The sequence below is a fragment of the Vicia villosa genome, unplaced genomic scaffold (genome assembly GCF_029867415.1).
Source record: "Vicia villosa cultivar HV-30 ecotype Madison, WI unplaced genomic scaffold, Vvil1.0 ctg.002314F_1_1, whole genome shotgun sequence".
NCBI lineage: Eukaryota > Viridiplantae > Streptophyta > Magnoliopsida > Fabales > Fabaceae > Vicia > Vicia villosa.
The window spans coordinates 98,170-115,406 of record NW_026705892.1 but is presented as its reverse complement, the minus strand read 5'-3'; positions in this window follow the sequence as shown (position 1 = coordinate 115,406).

The window sequence follows — 17,237 nt, the reverse complement described above, 5'->3', positions numbered from 1 at the left end:
TGCTCCACCTCAACAGGAATCTCTACCTGTTCCAGCTCTTCGTCAGATGTTTCTGTACTTCGACCAACATCATCAGTTTTCTTAAAAGCCATTTCAGCTTCATTGAAAACTACATCTCGACTGGTGATACACCTCCTGTGACCTGGCTCTAGGCACCATAGCCTATAAGCTTTGACTCCTTCAGGGTATCCCATGAACATGCATTTCAGAGCTCTAGGTTCGACCTTGTCTTGCCTAATGTGAGCATAGGCTACGCAGCCAAATACTCTTAGTTTGTCGAGATCTGGTGGATGTCCCGACCCAACTTCTTCAGGTGTCTTCATATCTAACGCTGTCGAAGGACATCTGTTTATCAGATATGTTGCTGTCGAAACAGCCTCAGCCCAGAACACCTTTGTTAACCCCGCACTAGTCAACATGCATCTGACTCTCTCCAAAATAGTTCAATTAAACCTTTCAGCCAAACCATTTTGCTGTGGAGTACCTGCAGTAGTTCTATGCCTTGCAATACCAGAGGCAACACAAAAACTGTCGAATGCCTCATTGCAAAATTCAAGGCCATTGTCGGTTCTCAACCTCTTGACCTTTCTGCCAGTCTGATTTTCAACCAGAGTCTTCCAACTTTTGAAATTCTCAAAAGTTTCATCCTTAGTCTTCTGGATGAATACCCATAATTTTCTGGAATAATCATCTACTATGGATAGAAAATACCTTGCTCCTGAATGTGATGGACACCTTGCAGGCCCCCAAAGATCAGCATGGATGTAATCAAGGGATCCATGTGTTCTTTGTTTGCCTTTGTTGAACTTCACTCTGCAAGATTTTCCAAGTACACAGGGTTCACAAAACTTCAGCTTTTCGACTTTGTCTCCACCAAGCAGATTTTGTTTCCCTAATTCGACCAGACCCCTTTCACTGACATGGCCCAATCTCATGTGCCAGATTTCTGTTTTCGACAAAGGTTTCATGGATGCAACATTTGTCGAACCACTTACAACTTCAGCCTCAAGGGTATACAAGCCTTGTTTCTTCACGCCTCTCAAGACTTCCTTCGAGCCCTTCATGACTCTTAGGATACTTTTCTCTCCTTGGAAAACATATCCTTTCTTGTCGAATTCACCAAGAGAAAGCAGATTTCTCTTCAAATCAGGAACATACCTGACTTCAGTCAACAACCTTATTGACTCATCATGGAGCTTGAATCTCACAGATCTAACACCTGCAATCTTGCAAGCCTTGTTGTTTCCCAGCAATACTGATCCACCATCTTGATCACATAATTCCTCGAACAAATCTTTGTTTGGAGTCATGTGCCAAGTGCAACCTGAATCCATAATCCACTCCTTCTTAGAGTCACTGCTTGAAACCACAAGAACATCAGATGATTCGAAATCATCTTGAACAATGGCAGCGTTGCCATTATCCTTACCTCCATGATATTTCAAGCGTTCAGGGCACACCTTTCTTGTGTGACCCTCCTTCTTACAATGGTAGCATCGAATGCCAGATGCTTCGCCACTGTAAGTCTTCGACTGGCTTTTGCCTTTCTTCTTGTCGAACTTACCATCCTTTCGTAAGAGTTTTCCTTTAACGGCCAAACCTTCGCCAACAGTCGAAAGTTTATGCTCCTTTCGTTCATTCAAGTCCTTAGAGTACAAGGTTGATTGAACTTCTTCAAACGTCAGGGACTCCCTTCCATACAAGAGAGTTTCTTTGAAGTGAGCATGTGATCGAGGCAGAGAACACAATAGTAATAGCGCTTGATCTTCATCATCGATCTTCACATCAATATTTTCAAGATCAAGAATCAACTTGTTGAACATATCCAACTGCTCAGCCAATACTTTGTCTTCAATCATCTTGAATGAATACAAAGCTTGCTTCAGGTAGAGTCGATTTACCAGCGATTTGGTCATATATAAACTTTCAAGTTTCACCCATAACCCTGATGCCGTCGTCTCCTTTGATACCTGTTGGAGAACCTTATCACCAAGGCTCAACAAAATTGCGCTGTGTGCTTTCTCGATCATATTCGTCTTCTCCGCTGCCGTCAATTCTGCATTCATGGCTGCCTCTCCCTTCAACGCTTCCAAACAACCCTGCTGAACCAGTAGGGCTTTCATCTTCAAGCACCACAGACCGAAATCATTCACTCCGGTGAACTTTTCAATCTCATACTTTGTTGAAGGCATCTTCTCCACGCTCACCGCACCAATTTGTTGTGAATTCAATGCCACGAATAAAGTATAAAACAAGGAAGAATAAAGGACAAGGAAGAAGAGGAACACAAGAATTGGTTATAACTACTATTCTTTTACTTTCTCTTAAAACAAGATTTCAAGTTTACAAGAATAACAAATAACCTCTCTCACCCTAAATTAGGATTTGCAGCTTAGCAATGATGAGAGACTAGTATGCTATTTATAATAAAACCTAACATACTAACTAATAGGCTTTTTCCACAAGGCCCATTACACAAGCCAACTTAATAAACAAGCTAACTTAACAAATTAGGATTTAAACACTAAAACCTAATTTTAACATGCTAACAACCCTAGCATCTTCGACACAAGCATGTGAACAATCTTCGACTTCATGCTTAATCTTGTCGAACCAAGAAGCTACCCTTCGACAATACTAGAGTTCGATCCAATATCTCACAATCTCTTAGACTATTATAAATATATATCTTATAATATCTTTTAGAATATTATAAATATCTTATAATATCTTTTTATATTAATTTATATGACCTTTAAATTAATATAAAATATTATAACATTAATGAAAGTTAACAATGAACCGTGCTGACCGAGTTCGATAGCTGTGAACCGCTCGGACCAGACTAATTTTTAACTTTATGATTTCTCGATATCTCATAATATGTTTTCTTTCTCTTCATCAAAAAAGTTTTTAAGACATACTTCAAAAATCTCCACCTTGACATTAAACTGTGTTGATACCAATTTAACCATCAACAATATTGCTAATTTCTACCAGTTTGAAACTCTAATCAATAAATTTGATCAAATTCAAACAACCCTTGAATCTTGATCTTGCCACTTGCATCCACTTGTTTCTAATTACCTTTTTCTGCCAAGGTAATTTAATAAGCCTTCAAGTATGATTTTTCAACCACCCTTGACTCCACATGTTTTCAAATGTCTCCTTGAAGGTTTTTCTTCTATTATTTTGCAGTCATTCGGCCATATTAAAAACATAATATCTAAGGCTAGCATAATCGTCCCTTTGAGATGCTACAATAACCCTCCTTACCTTATCATGAGTCAAATGTTAATCAGAGATCTCTATAACTATTCCCTCATTACTGCTAGCATCCATAGTAGGAAACTCCACCTCAAATTGAGTTTTCTCTGTTATAGTTTTTACCAGGTTTCTCCCTTGATTTTCAGTATTCTCCCTCTGAAGAAATTCTCTAACAACCTATTTGTTTTACCCTTAGCTCTTTCCCAAAAACTCAATAACAACCATTACAAGAAAATTTGCAAATTACGACGGTTAAATTTGGTAGGTTACGACGGTTAGAACCGACGTAATTCACATTTTACGACGGTTGTAGAACTGTCGCAGAACTGTGTGTCGCGAGGTGGTATTGCGACGGTTGTCAAAACCGCCACACCAACACTCACGACGGGTAAGGAACTGACGTAATCCAAATATGGCGACGGTTACAAACCGTCGTGAATTTCCATTAGTTTTTTTCATTGTTGATTGCGACGGTTTTAAACCGTCGCTAATTTTATTTGGTGTTTCATTATTATTGTTTATTACGACGGTTTGAAACCATCTACGGAGGTTTATAACCCCCACTAAATTAATTTAATAAGTAAAATAAAAATCTGCATCATGGTTTTCCATTGTTTCTTTTCTTTTGTGCATACTCTTTTGTTTAATACTAAAACAAAATTCTATAACAGCAAAATAGAAAGATACTATCAAATTCAATTGAGTTATCAAGTTATAAAGAATGAAAAACCTTCCAATAGGGTTCATATTAACAAGTTACACCAACTTCTGTTCTACAAAATGTGCACAAAATATATAACTAGTCAAAAAGTATACATGGATTAACGCCGAGTCATCGGTAATGCTTCAAACTCTTTGTCAGTGGTATGAGTCTCATCATTCTCAGTATCCCCTTCTTCATCTTCTTCAGCTAGTTTTGCTAGCTCTTCCTGAATCATAGTCTTTAGAGATGCCTTTTTTGGGGTGAGATCCATATCGAATTGCTTACCTGAACAATGGTCAGCAATTGTGTTTGTCATAAAATTAAGCTTAATAAAATCTCATTATTATTTTCATGAATTGTACAATTTCCTTCTATCTCCAAAATTCTCAGTTACTGAAAAATAAGGAAACCTTGCTCTTAAAGCCAAAAAAGTTACTTTGATCTTAAACCAAGAACAAAAAGGTAACAGAAGCAAATTATGCATACCGAGTAGCTTCAAAATGTCGGTAAGTGTAGAAGTAAATTTCAATGTTTTTGTAACAACTATCATTTCTTAAGAATCTAAGCATTGAGCTGGCAACAGACAGGTTTTCTTAAGAATCTAAGCATCGAGCTTACAACAGACAGATTTAAAATATAAGAAATTGCGAATTAAATTTTACCTTCATCCACTGATCATCACTTAGAGAAGGCCATATATGACGAGGTTCAGTGACAATAGTTTTGTCCGGCTTCGGTAACATCTTTGCCTTTTCAAACATGCTTGCAAAGGAAGTTGCAACTTCTTTTATTGGGGAAATCCAGCAAGTGAACCTCCAATGGATCCAACATTCCTTTACAGGTAACAATAATTTGCTTTGGCTACTCTTCTATAGGAAAAGACCTAACAAGAGCTGCAACTTTATTTGATGTATTCCACTTAGCCAATTGGCCACCATGCTTCTGACCAGCCCACACACTTGTATGAATAACCTACAGGATATGATACGAAACATGAATACCAAACCGAACAACTGAAGAAGCCTAATTAACAAATGGAAAAAAATCATGGAAGTTTTAGATGTTTAAATAAATCCATGTCCATAAATGGCACAAATAGTGTAGAAGCAAGTTAGACAAAACTTTTCATCTGATAGTCAAAACTCAAAAAGGGGTATTATAGTATGCAAGTATTTGTTTCAAGATCATTAATCAAGCATGCGACATTTGGATCTTAGAAAACACTCATCAAAGTGAAACCACATTAAGAACATACCTAAAATAAAGGACCAACCAATACAAAGTAACAATTCCAACGCCTAGAATACCTGGCCTCCACCTAGAATATTTGGCCTCCACCAGTCAGATTTAGATAGCTCTTTTGGAATACTTGGCCTCCACACACACAAATTGATTCTTCATACTCTTCGTTGTTCTACACTTAAATGAATACAAAACGTGTTTTCATTATAAAGAAATATTGAGGATACTTTTATTGCTTTATATAGATAGAAATCACAGGAAAAATGAAAAACCTCAGTAATAGAATTGTAATCAAAAGTGATCTCACCATGTTGAATTTTTACACGGAAAGTGCATGGCCGAAGGAGTCCTTCAAGGGTACTGATGCTAAGCAATGATTATTAGGTATCATTTTCTCAATCCTTCAATACAACTATATGTATGAAATATTCTTATTCCTCTCACATCAGCCAAAACACAATCACTAGCCTCATGATGCAAATCTATATATCATGTCTCAATCTTAATATGGACTAATTAAATAATAATGCCCTTAATGAGAATGACCCTTAAAAATTGATAAATAGTTTGGAAAAGACAAACAAATTGTAAATATAAATATAATTATGGAGAGAATCGGTCGAAGTGCGTTCAACGGAAATCCGATCTCTAGCTAACTCCTTTGTATACTTTTACCTGCTATTAAACATGAAAATTAATATATTTATTGAAACAACTTAAAATGATGTTTTAAGGAAGAGAATAATTACATTTCTTGAGATAGAAAGGACACTGTCCCTGCTTTGCTGCTTCTATTTCTTTTTTCTTATGCTTAGCCAAAACCATATTTCAACTGCTTATCCTGGAAAAAACACATGTAAATGTGATCAAGTAAAGTAATAAATGTCACACTTTTGGATCAAGAATACAAACTTCCAAAAGACACGTACTTACAGTCCATGATATGTATTGTTCTATATCACTTATGTGCTCTTGGCCAGGGCATTGGCAGAATCATCATTGCCATTATGTTATCCACCTAAATTGCCACTCTCTTAATACTAGAGGCTAAAATAGTTGGTTTATTCTCAACCTTGTTTTGCATTCTATTTATTTTGTGTCATTACAAAATGAAAGTACACGGAAAAACTCTTAAAACCAAAATTCATCGAAATAACGATACCAAATTGAAATTTAATTAATAATTAAATTTCTAATGATACATATAACTCCAATAGAGAAAAACATCTATGTCTTTAAAATTTCTAATAATAGGTATAACTCTACAAATTGAAAAAGAGCATCTTCACAAACATAACAAATTTGAAACTAAATCCATTACAAAACTAGTATATACCCTAACAATCTTAGAATGAACTCAGCTCTTCCTTTGTTAATAGTTTGAAACAAGATTTACCTGAGCATAGTGACAAGCTTGGTCTCCCAAAACATGATCAAGGGTTTTCGATTGAGAGGCGGAGAAATTGAGAGAAGTGGTGACTCGCAATACTTCGGGTTTGAGAGGAATTAGAATCATGAGAAGAAAAGCTTAGATTCGTGAGAAGATTTGAGGATTTTCGATGGAGATTTGTAAATATTTGGGGTTTCGCAAGAAGGTTTTGAAACATTGAGAGAAACCATAAATTTCTACGAGAGAAGAGAAAGAGAGAGGAAGAAGCTAACCTAAATCATGATATAGGGGAGGACAGCAGACGATGCATGGAGAAGTGAGGACGGAGGACGGTGGACGAGGGACGTGGACGGTGGAGGACCACTGCGAGAGGAAGAATTAAAGCTTCCTGAACGTGAAACGTGATTGTCTTCAAAGCTAATTTTTTAAATATATCTCTACGCTATATTTTTATTTTTTATTGAATATGTATTGATATTGTTATTATATAATAATACTACAAATATTAATATATTTAATAATTAGTAATTTATATTGTAATTACTATTACTATCTATTATTATTTTTATAATTAATTAAAAAAAGTGGAAAACAAAACAATGAATGAAAAAAATTGGAAAAGGAAATGAATAAAAAAATAATTATGATTGGTCAAATAGTTGCGACAGTTCGCTCTAACAGTCACAAATGTGGAAAAACAGTGGTTCTTACTCAATATGACTAAAAAATCTGCGACGGTTGACCATAACTGTCGTGACAACTGTCGCAGTTTGGGAATAAGGACAGTTTTATAAGAACTGTCGCAATCCAAGTGTCGTAAATCTCCTTTTTTCTTGTAGTGAACTCAGCGGTAATATGCATTTTTATCCCTTAATTTATGCAAAATTCATTATACTCCTATGAAACTTTCTCAAGGCATTCATAATGCCTTAAACTCAAATCCCATAGTTCTTCCATATTATGAAAGCCTCCACTAGTTAACGATGAATGAATAACAACATTTGGACCTTCTAAAATATATATAACACATATTTTAGACCATCTTGGTTAAGTCACCTGAAAGTATGATAAACTGCATAATTAAAATCATTTCAAAATTTGGGGGATCTTTTTTATCCTTTTTTTTATCCTCTTCCCCATGTTCTCTCTTCTTCCTTCGACTTTCATGTTATAATAAGATTTGGTTTTGCACTTTATCTTTAAGTTTTGATGATAACAACACATATGTTTGATATGTAAATAATTTTGTTTCTAATGTTTTCTTGAGTATGCCAATCAGAAGCTCTATATGATTTAAGATTGTTGTCTAAAGAATCATTAGACATGTTGTCGTCAGCAAGATTACTCTACTTCACTTCTGAAGAAACATTAGTAGTTCTATGGAATGTCGAATGTTAATTAGAATATAAGGATTTATTGTGTACTTCTCAAAAAGCTGCTACTTCAGAAGTCTCAAGTATCTCAAAATCAGAAGTCAAAGTCTACATCAGATACAAGTTATTGCTTCAAAGATCATATGTCAAGATATGTTTATTTAGAAGAGCTGCTAACCATGAAGTGAATCGAGATTTTAGACGAAGTTGATCTCGAACCAAGTAAAGCTTTTAGACTAGGATGAGTCAAGAATCGAAGAGAATATTTTTCACTTGTTATCTTCAAGAAACCAGAAACAAAGCTTTTCCTTAAATGGCTCATCACACAAAGCAAACATGACTTAATACTAAATCCCCTAAACAAAGAATTTAACGGATTTAGCTTTGAACCCAAATGAAAACTTTATAAGAAGAAATATTCACTTAAGATAAAAAAAAATAGCTCTTGCTGAATTTACAAATATACTCTTTCCAGAAATAAATTTCTTCACTTAAACACAAGGAATTTTTCAAAGCACTATGACTAAATTAAAGTCAGAGAAAGTAGAAAAATATATTTAGAGAGAGATTAAGGAAGGAGAAGATTCACAATTCTAGAAGTGAAAACGTTAAAGGAGAAACCTTTATTTATAGGCTAAAGGATGTCACAAAAAAGGAAAGGATCCATGGGACAAATTAATGGTCCAATTGACCGGGACCTTAGTTTTCCGAATGTTACCATTTTCCTTCCATATCAATCTTTTGGTTGGTCAATCAGTACTAGAGAATATAATCTTTTTCGTATATTTTATCCTTTTTATTCATAATTTCTTTTGAGGAAGTCATTTTAACTTCTTTATTTTCTATGATTCTCTTATTATTTTATTTTATTTTAACCAATTTATCTAGTACCCCAACCCCAAACTTAAACGTTTCTAACTTTTAAGAGTAACCCCAAACCCGAACTGACTCGTTTTCATCAAACAAGACAACTAACATTTCTACCTAACTCCAAATAGGGAGGAAACATTAACCTTTCAAGTCAGTTGGCTATATGACATGCTATGTCACCGAAAGAAAAGGTCCAGGCTCAATTAAACAACTGATCTAATTATTTTAATACATGTTGGCTTAAAAGGCTCAGAGTTATCACAAAATAATATCTCAGTGTGTATTTATCAGACTAATAAACTCAATAGAAATAATGCAAATTCTAGAAAATTCCTCATGTACAGATACTCTTGTAAGAAATAAGTGTGAAAAATGGAAATATTTGGCTCAAACTTTAGGCGAGGTTTGTACAACAAAACCTTTTGTCCTAACTGAAATTATTTTCTCACCTGATTATTTCTGCGATACCTGTTGGATCTTCCTTCTATCATATCTATCTTGTAACTTGGGAGTCTTCTTTTTTATGCTCCAGTGCTTCAAACACGTTGAAGAAATTTTTTTCATTGTTCAACCTCAATATTAACTCCTAAATAACATAAAGCATGACCTATCATTAGTGAACCAATGGAATAAGGAATAGTAAACCGAACTGGATCCGTGAGTTTAGGTGGAAATATCTTTAGATGATGGAGCAACACTCCTCTGTTAAAGTGATGTTTTCATCATGCTTTAACTTACGTTTTTCGGATAAGAGCTTTTTCATGAATTTAGCATAAATATGCATTTTCTCCACATATCCATGAACTTTGATCGTATCAAGGAATATGCATTAGCATAAATATGTGTTTGGACTAAAGATTGTCACAAGGCCTTTGATCGTATCAAGGAATATTTGCTTTCTTAAAACACCTATTTTGTCTCCTCTAGTGGAAGAAAGACCCTTGATCATGTATTTAATTGTGCTAAAGAGTCTATGGGTAGTGTCCTTCATCATCAAGATAAGACAGATAGAAAAGAGTATGCCATCTACTACCCGAGTAAATAATTCAGAAATTGTAACTCTCTGAGCTCTTTGCTTGAGAAAACTTGTTGTGCTTTATCTTGGGCTACGAAGCGTGTCCATCAGTATATGTTGACTCATACTACTTGGTAAATATCTAAAATGGATCCAATCAAGTATATTTTTGAAAAGTTTGCTTTGAATGGAAGAATTTCCCGTTGGCAGATGCTATTGTCTGAATATGATATTGAGTAGTATACACATAAAGCAATTAAAGGAATTATTATGGCTGATCATTTGGCTCATCATCCAATTGATGATTATCAATCCATCAGGTTCGATTTTCCTAAGGAAGATGTTATGTACTTGAAATCCAAAGATTGTGATGAGCCTTTGCCTAAAGAATTACTATAACCAGGATCCCGGTGGGATTTGATGTTTGATGGAACTGTTAATGCTTATGGGAATGGAATTGGGGAAGTCTTTATTACTCTTCAGAGTTCTTATATCCTTTTTACTGGAAGATTAATGTTTGAGTGTACAAATAAAATATGGCAGAATATGAAGCTTGTATCATGGGTCTTGAAGAAGCCATTGATATCAGGATTAAGATCCTTGATGTATATGGAGATTCATCCCTTTTGATAAATCATGTTAAAGGTGAATGGGAGACTCGTCATCCTGATTTGATCCCCTATAGAGATTATGCTAGAAGATTGTCGACCTTCTTCAACAATGTTGTGTTTCATCATATTCCTTGAGAAGAGAATCAGATGGAAGATGCTTTGGTTATCTTGTCTTCAATGTATAAAGTGAATTTCAGAAATGATGTGCCTCAGATTACAATCAGATGTCTTGATAGACTGGCTCATGTGTTTACTGCAGAGGCAGAATCATATGATAAACTATGGTTTCATGATATTTAATGCTTTCTCTAGAGTCAGGAGTACCTACTTGGGGCATCCAACAAAGATAAGAAGACTTTGAGAAATATTGGTGGGCAACTTCTTTCTGAATGAAGATGTTCTATATAAGAGGAACTTTGACATGGTTCTGCTCAAATGCGTGGATAGACACGAAGCAGACATGTTAATGAAGGAAGTTCATAAAGGATCCTTTGGTACCCATTCCAATGGACATGCGATGGCTATAAAGATGTTAAGAGCATGTTACTATTGGATGACAATGGAATCTAACTATTACAAGTTTGTGAAGAAGTTCCATAGATGTCAAGTTTATCCTGACAAGATTCATGTGCCTCTGAATCTTCTCAATATTATTTCTTCTCCATGGCCTTTCTCTATGTGAGGAATTGATATGATTGGCATGATTAAGCCTAAAGATTCGAACGAACATCAGTTCATCCTTATGGCTATTGATTATTTTACCAAGTGGGTGGAAGTTCTATCTTATACTAATGTGATCAAGAATGTTATGGTCAGGTTTATCAAGAACAATATCATTTGCAGGTATGGTGTGCCAAGAAAGATTATCACTGATAATGGGTCGAACTTGAATATAGACATAAGGGAAAAAGGGTAATTGTTTCACACAAGTATTATCAGCAAAAGATTTTGTCATATCACATGATATTTTCGTGACTTGGGTAGCCATGATGTGTTGCTAGATCCCGCTCAGTGTTTATTAAATTAAATGTGTGATTTAATATAATTACCAACTTCACGAGAACCTATAATGTCACACACATAAGGACATATTGATAAGAGATATAATAAATAAGGAACATCTTAAGGTACGGTGTACTTAAGAGAATTACGGAACACTGTAAGGTACGATGCACTTAAGTGAATTATATAATACAGTTAGATACCATGTACTTAAGTGGAATACGGAATATGGTAAGGTACCATGCTCTTAAGTGAAATATGATACATCATAATGTATGGTGCACTTAAGTGGGAATTTTAGCTTGCATCCCACACAATTGATTCTATAAATAGAACCATTGTGCAGAAGTTTTGACATTTACTGAAATTCGGTTTGTGAAGCCCTTGTCGTAGTTTTTCTTTCTCCATCTCTTTCTCTTTCTCTCTCTCACACACACACACACATATACACACACATATATTAGATGTCTTCATTCGTAGCAGCTAGCAGTGAGATTGAAGACACTCAATTCGTGTGGATCGAGTAGAGGCATTGTTCTTCATTCAACGATCATGATCATTTATCAGATTCTGCATCAAAGGTGCTAATCGCCACAAGAGATAATTGTTTTATCACTGATCATGCATCATTCGTAAGGATCACCTAAAGGGAAAAAAATTCGTTGCATTTTGAATCGTGATTCCCTTTGATTAGATCTTTATTTCAAATTCCCTAATTATACCTATTGATGAACTATGTATTATATGAATCACTATACCCAATTCCTTGGGTTACAACTGACTATTTTTGACAATAATTCCCTAATTCCCTATGCCAATTTAAAGTTAAACTAGGCATTTCTAAGTTCGTTAATTCAAAAGTCACAACTTATAATTATCCATTCCTAGTTAATTACTAAGTTGAATAACTGTCCTAATTCATATCAACAGACTTATGTACAATAAGCCTTACTCATCTAAGATCAATTTCTGTGCTCGTCAACAAACCAAAAGCATTAAGCACAAGAACAATTAATTAATGATTATAATATAAAATCATTCAAATCAACTCAAACAGTCATATGAACTAACAATGTACAATTAGGTTTATCTCAAAAGACCTAACCTAAAATAACTTAGCTACTCATAGTGAAATAACAATTACCATGAGTTGATAAGAAGTATTCATCAAAACTAATGGAAAATAAGCTTTCCAATGGCTCTAATGCTCTAAAAAATCAAGCACAAAATCTCCTGGCCATCACTTTCTCTCTCCAATTCAGAACCCTAAAAAAAGTCTCCATATTTTTTATTTAAAGATGCAAAAAATGTGTCATAAATTTGCGTCATCGCGAGTGTGTTGGGTTGCATCGCAACCGCTATATTGCTTCGTTGCGCCCACGATTTTTGCTTTCTTTTTTCTAAGTCCCAAAAATTTTCACCTTTGGATATTTGTTTACTTGTTCATTATTTTGACTTGGTTTTTGCTTATAATTTCATTGATTTGTCTGAAATTGCTCGCAAATATTGCATTTTGGGACACTCTACTGTGCCTCAATATATCTTGGTTGCCAGTCATTTTATATATAATTAAACTAGAATTTTTTTATCATGATCAAAGAACTCAAACCCAGAAGACAGACATACAAACTCAAACAATATAGACAAAATACGGAAATGCACTTCTATAACTCATGGAAATCAAATTCATCCAAAATACATAAGTGCGAATCTCTAACTCGTGAAAATCAAATTCATACAAAATAAGAAAGTGCACTTCTTTAAAATTTAAAACACAAAAATGAGAGAAAACGCATAAACCCAACATTACCATATGATCTAAACATAAAAAATGTCAAGATGCATGACTCAATAAACTACATATAATGAGTGTAACTACAATCTAATATACCTTAAACTTATTTACTAATGCATGCATAACAAATCAAAAAAATAAAAGAAATGAAAAAACTTACCAATTGTGAGAAGATGAAGTTGTTGGATTGAATGGACTAGATTAGAGATTGAGAAAGCTCTTGGATTAGGCGCAATGCAGTAAAAAGTTTGAGAAAGGTTGAAAAACCGGTGTGAAGATATACTTTTGTATTTTCTACGAAGATACATATTCGTATTAATTTATGACAAAATGAGGATGTCTCACTTATTAAGTATTGTGGTTTGAACTTTTGACGCTGTCGGAAGAATAGGTGTGTGAAGACCACTAAAAATACCACTAAAGATGATCACTAAAATTTAAGGTGAATATTGAATTATGATTTGCTCGACTAACATTTTTACATGTAAATGTCAACGTCGAATACTTGTATAAAAATTATTTCAACATGAAACATTCTTCCTAGTATATAATGGTCCTATAGGATGACCACTGACCCCATACTTCTTAGTCCTTTAGTGGAAAGACTCAGCCGCGTCAAGCAAGCAATTGAAGAGATCAAACACGGCAATAATCTATACGAAGCAACGTTAGTCCTGTGGTCTCATATCTATCAATATTTAATTTCTACCTATGTTACTTTTCTGTTAAATATACACACTTGGACTTAACCTGCAACAAATAAATCATCTATATATAATAAAATGTATGCTATATAGCTTAAGTTACATTGCAATTACAACAACAAATATGGCTCATACAATTTCAAATATTTTTCTAGTCTTGTTATTTTGTTTTCAATGTTCATGTTCTTTATCATCATTGAATAAGGGATCTTTTCTCTCAGTAGAGAAACATACAGAAGATGTAATTGTTTCTTCAAATGGTATATTCTCGGCTGGGTTCTATCAAGTAGGAGAAAACGCATTTTATATTTTATACCAAGCTGTAATTGTCTAATATAATTTGATTAGAGTAATGAGACGAAAAGTCTAGAATTTTAACTTTACTCCCTCTCTCCACAATAATCAAACTTTTTTTTTGAGATCGACCTTCTTCAAATTTTTTGATATATCTATTAGTTCTTTTTTAAATATACCTCTTATTAATACTAATCAAATTTAAAAAGTTAAACAAAACATATTTATAAATAAATGTCCGTGTTTCTTTCTTCGATATGTCTTAGTGGCTTCATGGTCTCTAACATATCGAGATAATGTCGTCGAAACAAAAGTTTACACTCAAAATTTAACATGTTTCAACTATGATAAAATAAACTCTTAATTGATTTGCAATACCTACATAGTTTTAGAAAATTTAAGACGATCCTCGTCATCTAAACCTTAATATAATCAACCCAAACATGTCATCAAAATCATTCGCTCAAGTTCTAAACAATTCTTTCAATTTTTCTGTTTCATCTCTACGTGAACCCCGTTTAAAGGGTGATTTGATCTCCTCTCCATTAAAATGTATGATTAATAATATCTTAAACGAGCGGAGGAGTGTAAAAATACCTACATGAGAGATTGATTTTGGAAAAATGTGAGAAGAAACCTAACACCAAAGAGTTCTCAAATATTCTAAAGTTTCCTTGAAAATCAATCTCAAAATAGAAGTTGCTTTTAACAAGAAAAAAATTCCTTAAATCTTTTTCCTCATCGATGGAGCATCTACATTTAATCAGGTCAAAAAGGCGTGTGGAACCTTAAAATTCGAATTTTGCAATAGTCACACACTACTACAAAATTATTTTTATCTCGGTTGAAAAAGGAGTTTTATCTCAATTTCATAGTCGATGTAACGAAGGGCGTCATGAGAATTTGTCATTTTTTCACTCGGTTAAAATTCCACTGAGGAGAAAATTGTACTAGTCATGAGTTTGATCCATAGCAACAACATTTTTATATTTTTTCCGAACTAGAAAGCATGTGCCACTATACCTCTCGATTTCTGTTAATATTCGAGGTGGAAAGTGTGTATTTACATCGATTTGAAATTCAAATCGAGGGAAATTATTTGTCAAATATAAATTGTTTTAAAATTTATTTTGACTTGTATTTTTTTTAAATAGAGCCTATATACACATTTTGAGTCGTCAAACACCTATAATTTGAACAACATTTAAACTAGAATAACTCTATAACAACAACATTAACGATTCAATCTCCACAATAACAACAACATAAACCTTTTACCATTTAACAACAACAAGAACATTAACTTAACAACTAACATAAATAAATTGCATGCATATGGATAAAGTGAGAATACATTAGCCAATGAATCATTAATGCTTCCAGAGATAATATTCAATATATATTTCATAACATAGTATCCACACGAATATCTGTTATATTGTTTCCATCACTACAAATAATTTTCATATAGTAATTAATACACACAGAGCACAAGTAATACATTAACAAAAATAAAAGAATGTCAAAAAACACGAGTAATACTTACTTTTGGAAAAAATGAACTTTGACTTTTTATTTCTTACATTACAAGTCATAAATTTGTTTTCCTCCATAGCTCTATTGGATGTTGGAAAAAAATTAAACATGAATCTTACAAAAAAAAAAATTAAACATGAATACAAATTATTCAAAACTAAAGGTAAAATTTAAGTAGTACAAATAATGTCACTTAGGCGCTTAAAACATCTTTTATTGCTGAATCAAGATTACTGTGTAACGAGCATAGCACAATTACAGTATTTTGCTTGGGACATATAATTATTAGTTGACAATGTTCACTACATAAACATCTAGAATAATTAATAATATGCATAAAATTGATTTATAAAATAAAAACGAATTAATATAGACTTACGAATGGAAAAATGATCTTAGGTAATATTCTCTATTATCTTGAATTAACTTATTTTATATGTACGTCTGGATAGTGATTGGTGATTGTTGTTGAAATTGAACATTGAATCGTTCTAACAAACAATACCTTGTTAAGTCTTTTTTGCACACATCTGATATATGTACCTAAATTTCAATACAAAAGTCATATTTTGATATAAATCTTGACATTAAAAATAACACAAAAGTCAAAATTAACAATTAGTAGGTGTCAACAACTTTAGTTAACATAACCTCATACCTCTCACCTTGTCTCAAATATTTTAAAAGTTCTGTTCTAATTTTAGAGTATAGTTCATAATAATAAAAAAAAAGAAGTACAAAATTTAGAAAATGTTTTATTTAATTATCAATACATTTTATATGTTATTTTTGAAATGGTTAAACACTATTAATGTTCATTTCCTAAAACAAAAATTTGTTAACATAACCTACCTTTCACTATAATTATATAAGACAATTTATAAACTTCTAATCTTAGAGTTTGTTTGATAAAATTATAAAAAGTTTTTTTTTTTTACCTTTAACTTTTTGTTTTTCAACTCAAACATAAATGAAAAAGTTTTGTTTGACAATTGTTTTTAATTTTCTTATTCAAAAGCTTTTTGAAATAGTTTTTGAGCTTGTAACTTTTAATTTGTAAATTTTTTTTTCATTTATTGTTATTATATTTACAAAATTCTATTCTTACCCTTCGATGTAATACCTTATATATATATATATATATATATATATATATATATATATATATATATATATATATATATATATATATATATATATATAGAGGAGGGATCAAATTACACCCGAAGAGTTACACCACGAGTTACACTCGTTCAATAACTACATCTCGAATTAATATATTTTAAATTTAACCGTTGGATTGAAACATAATATCATATAGATCATACCTATAAAGTTTGAGCTTAATCTATAATGATTTACTATATCATCAAGATATCCAAAGATTAACGTTAAAATGAGCTTTCATATAACGTTAATTTTGATGTAATTCAAT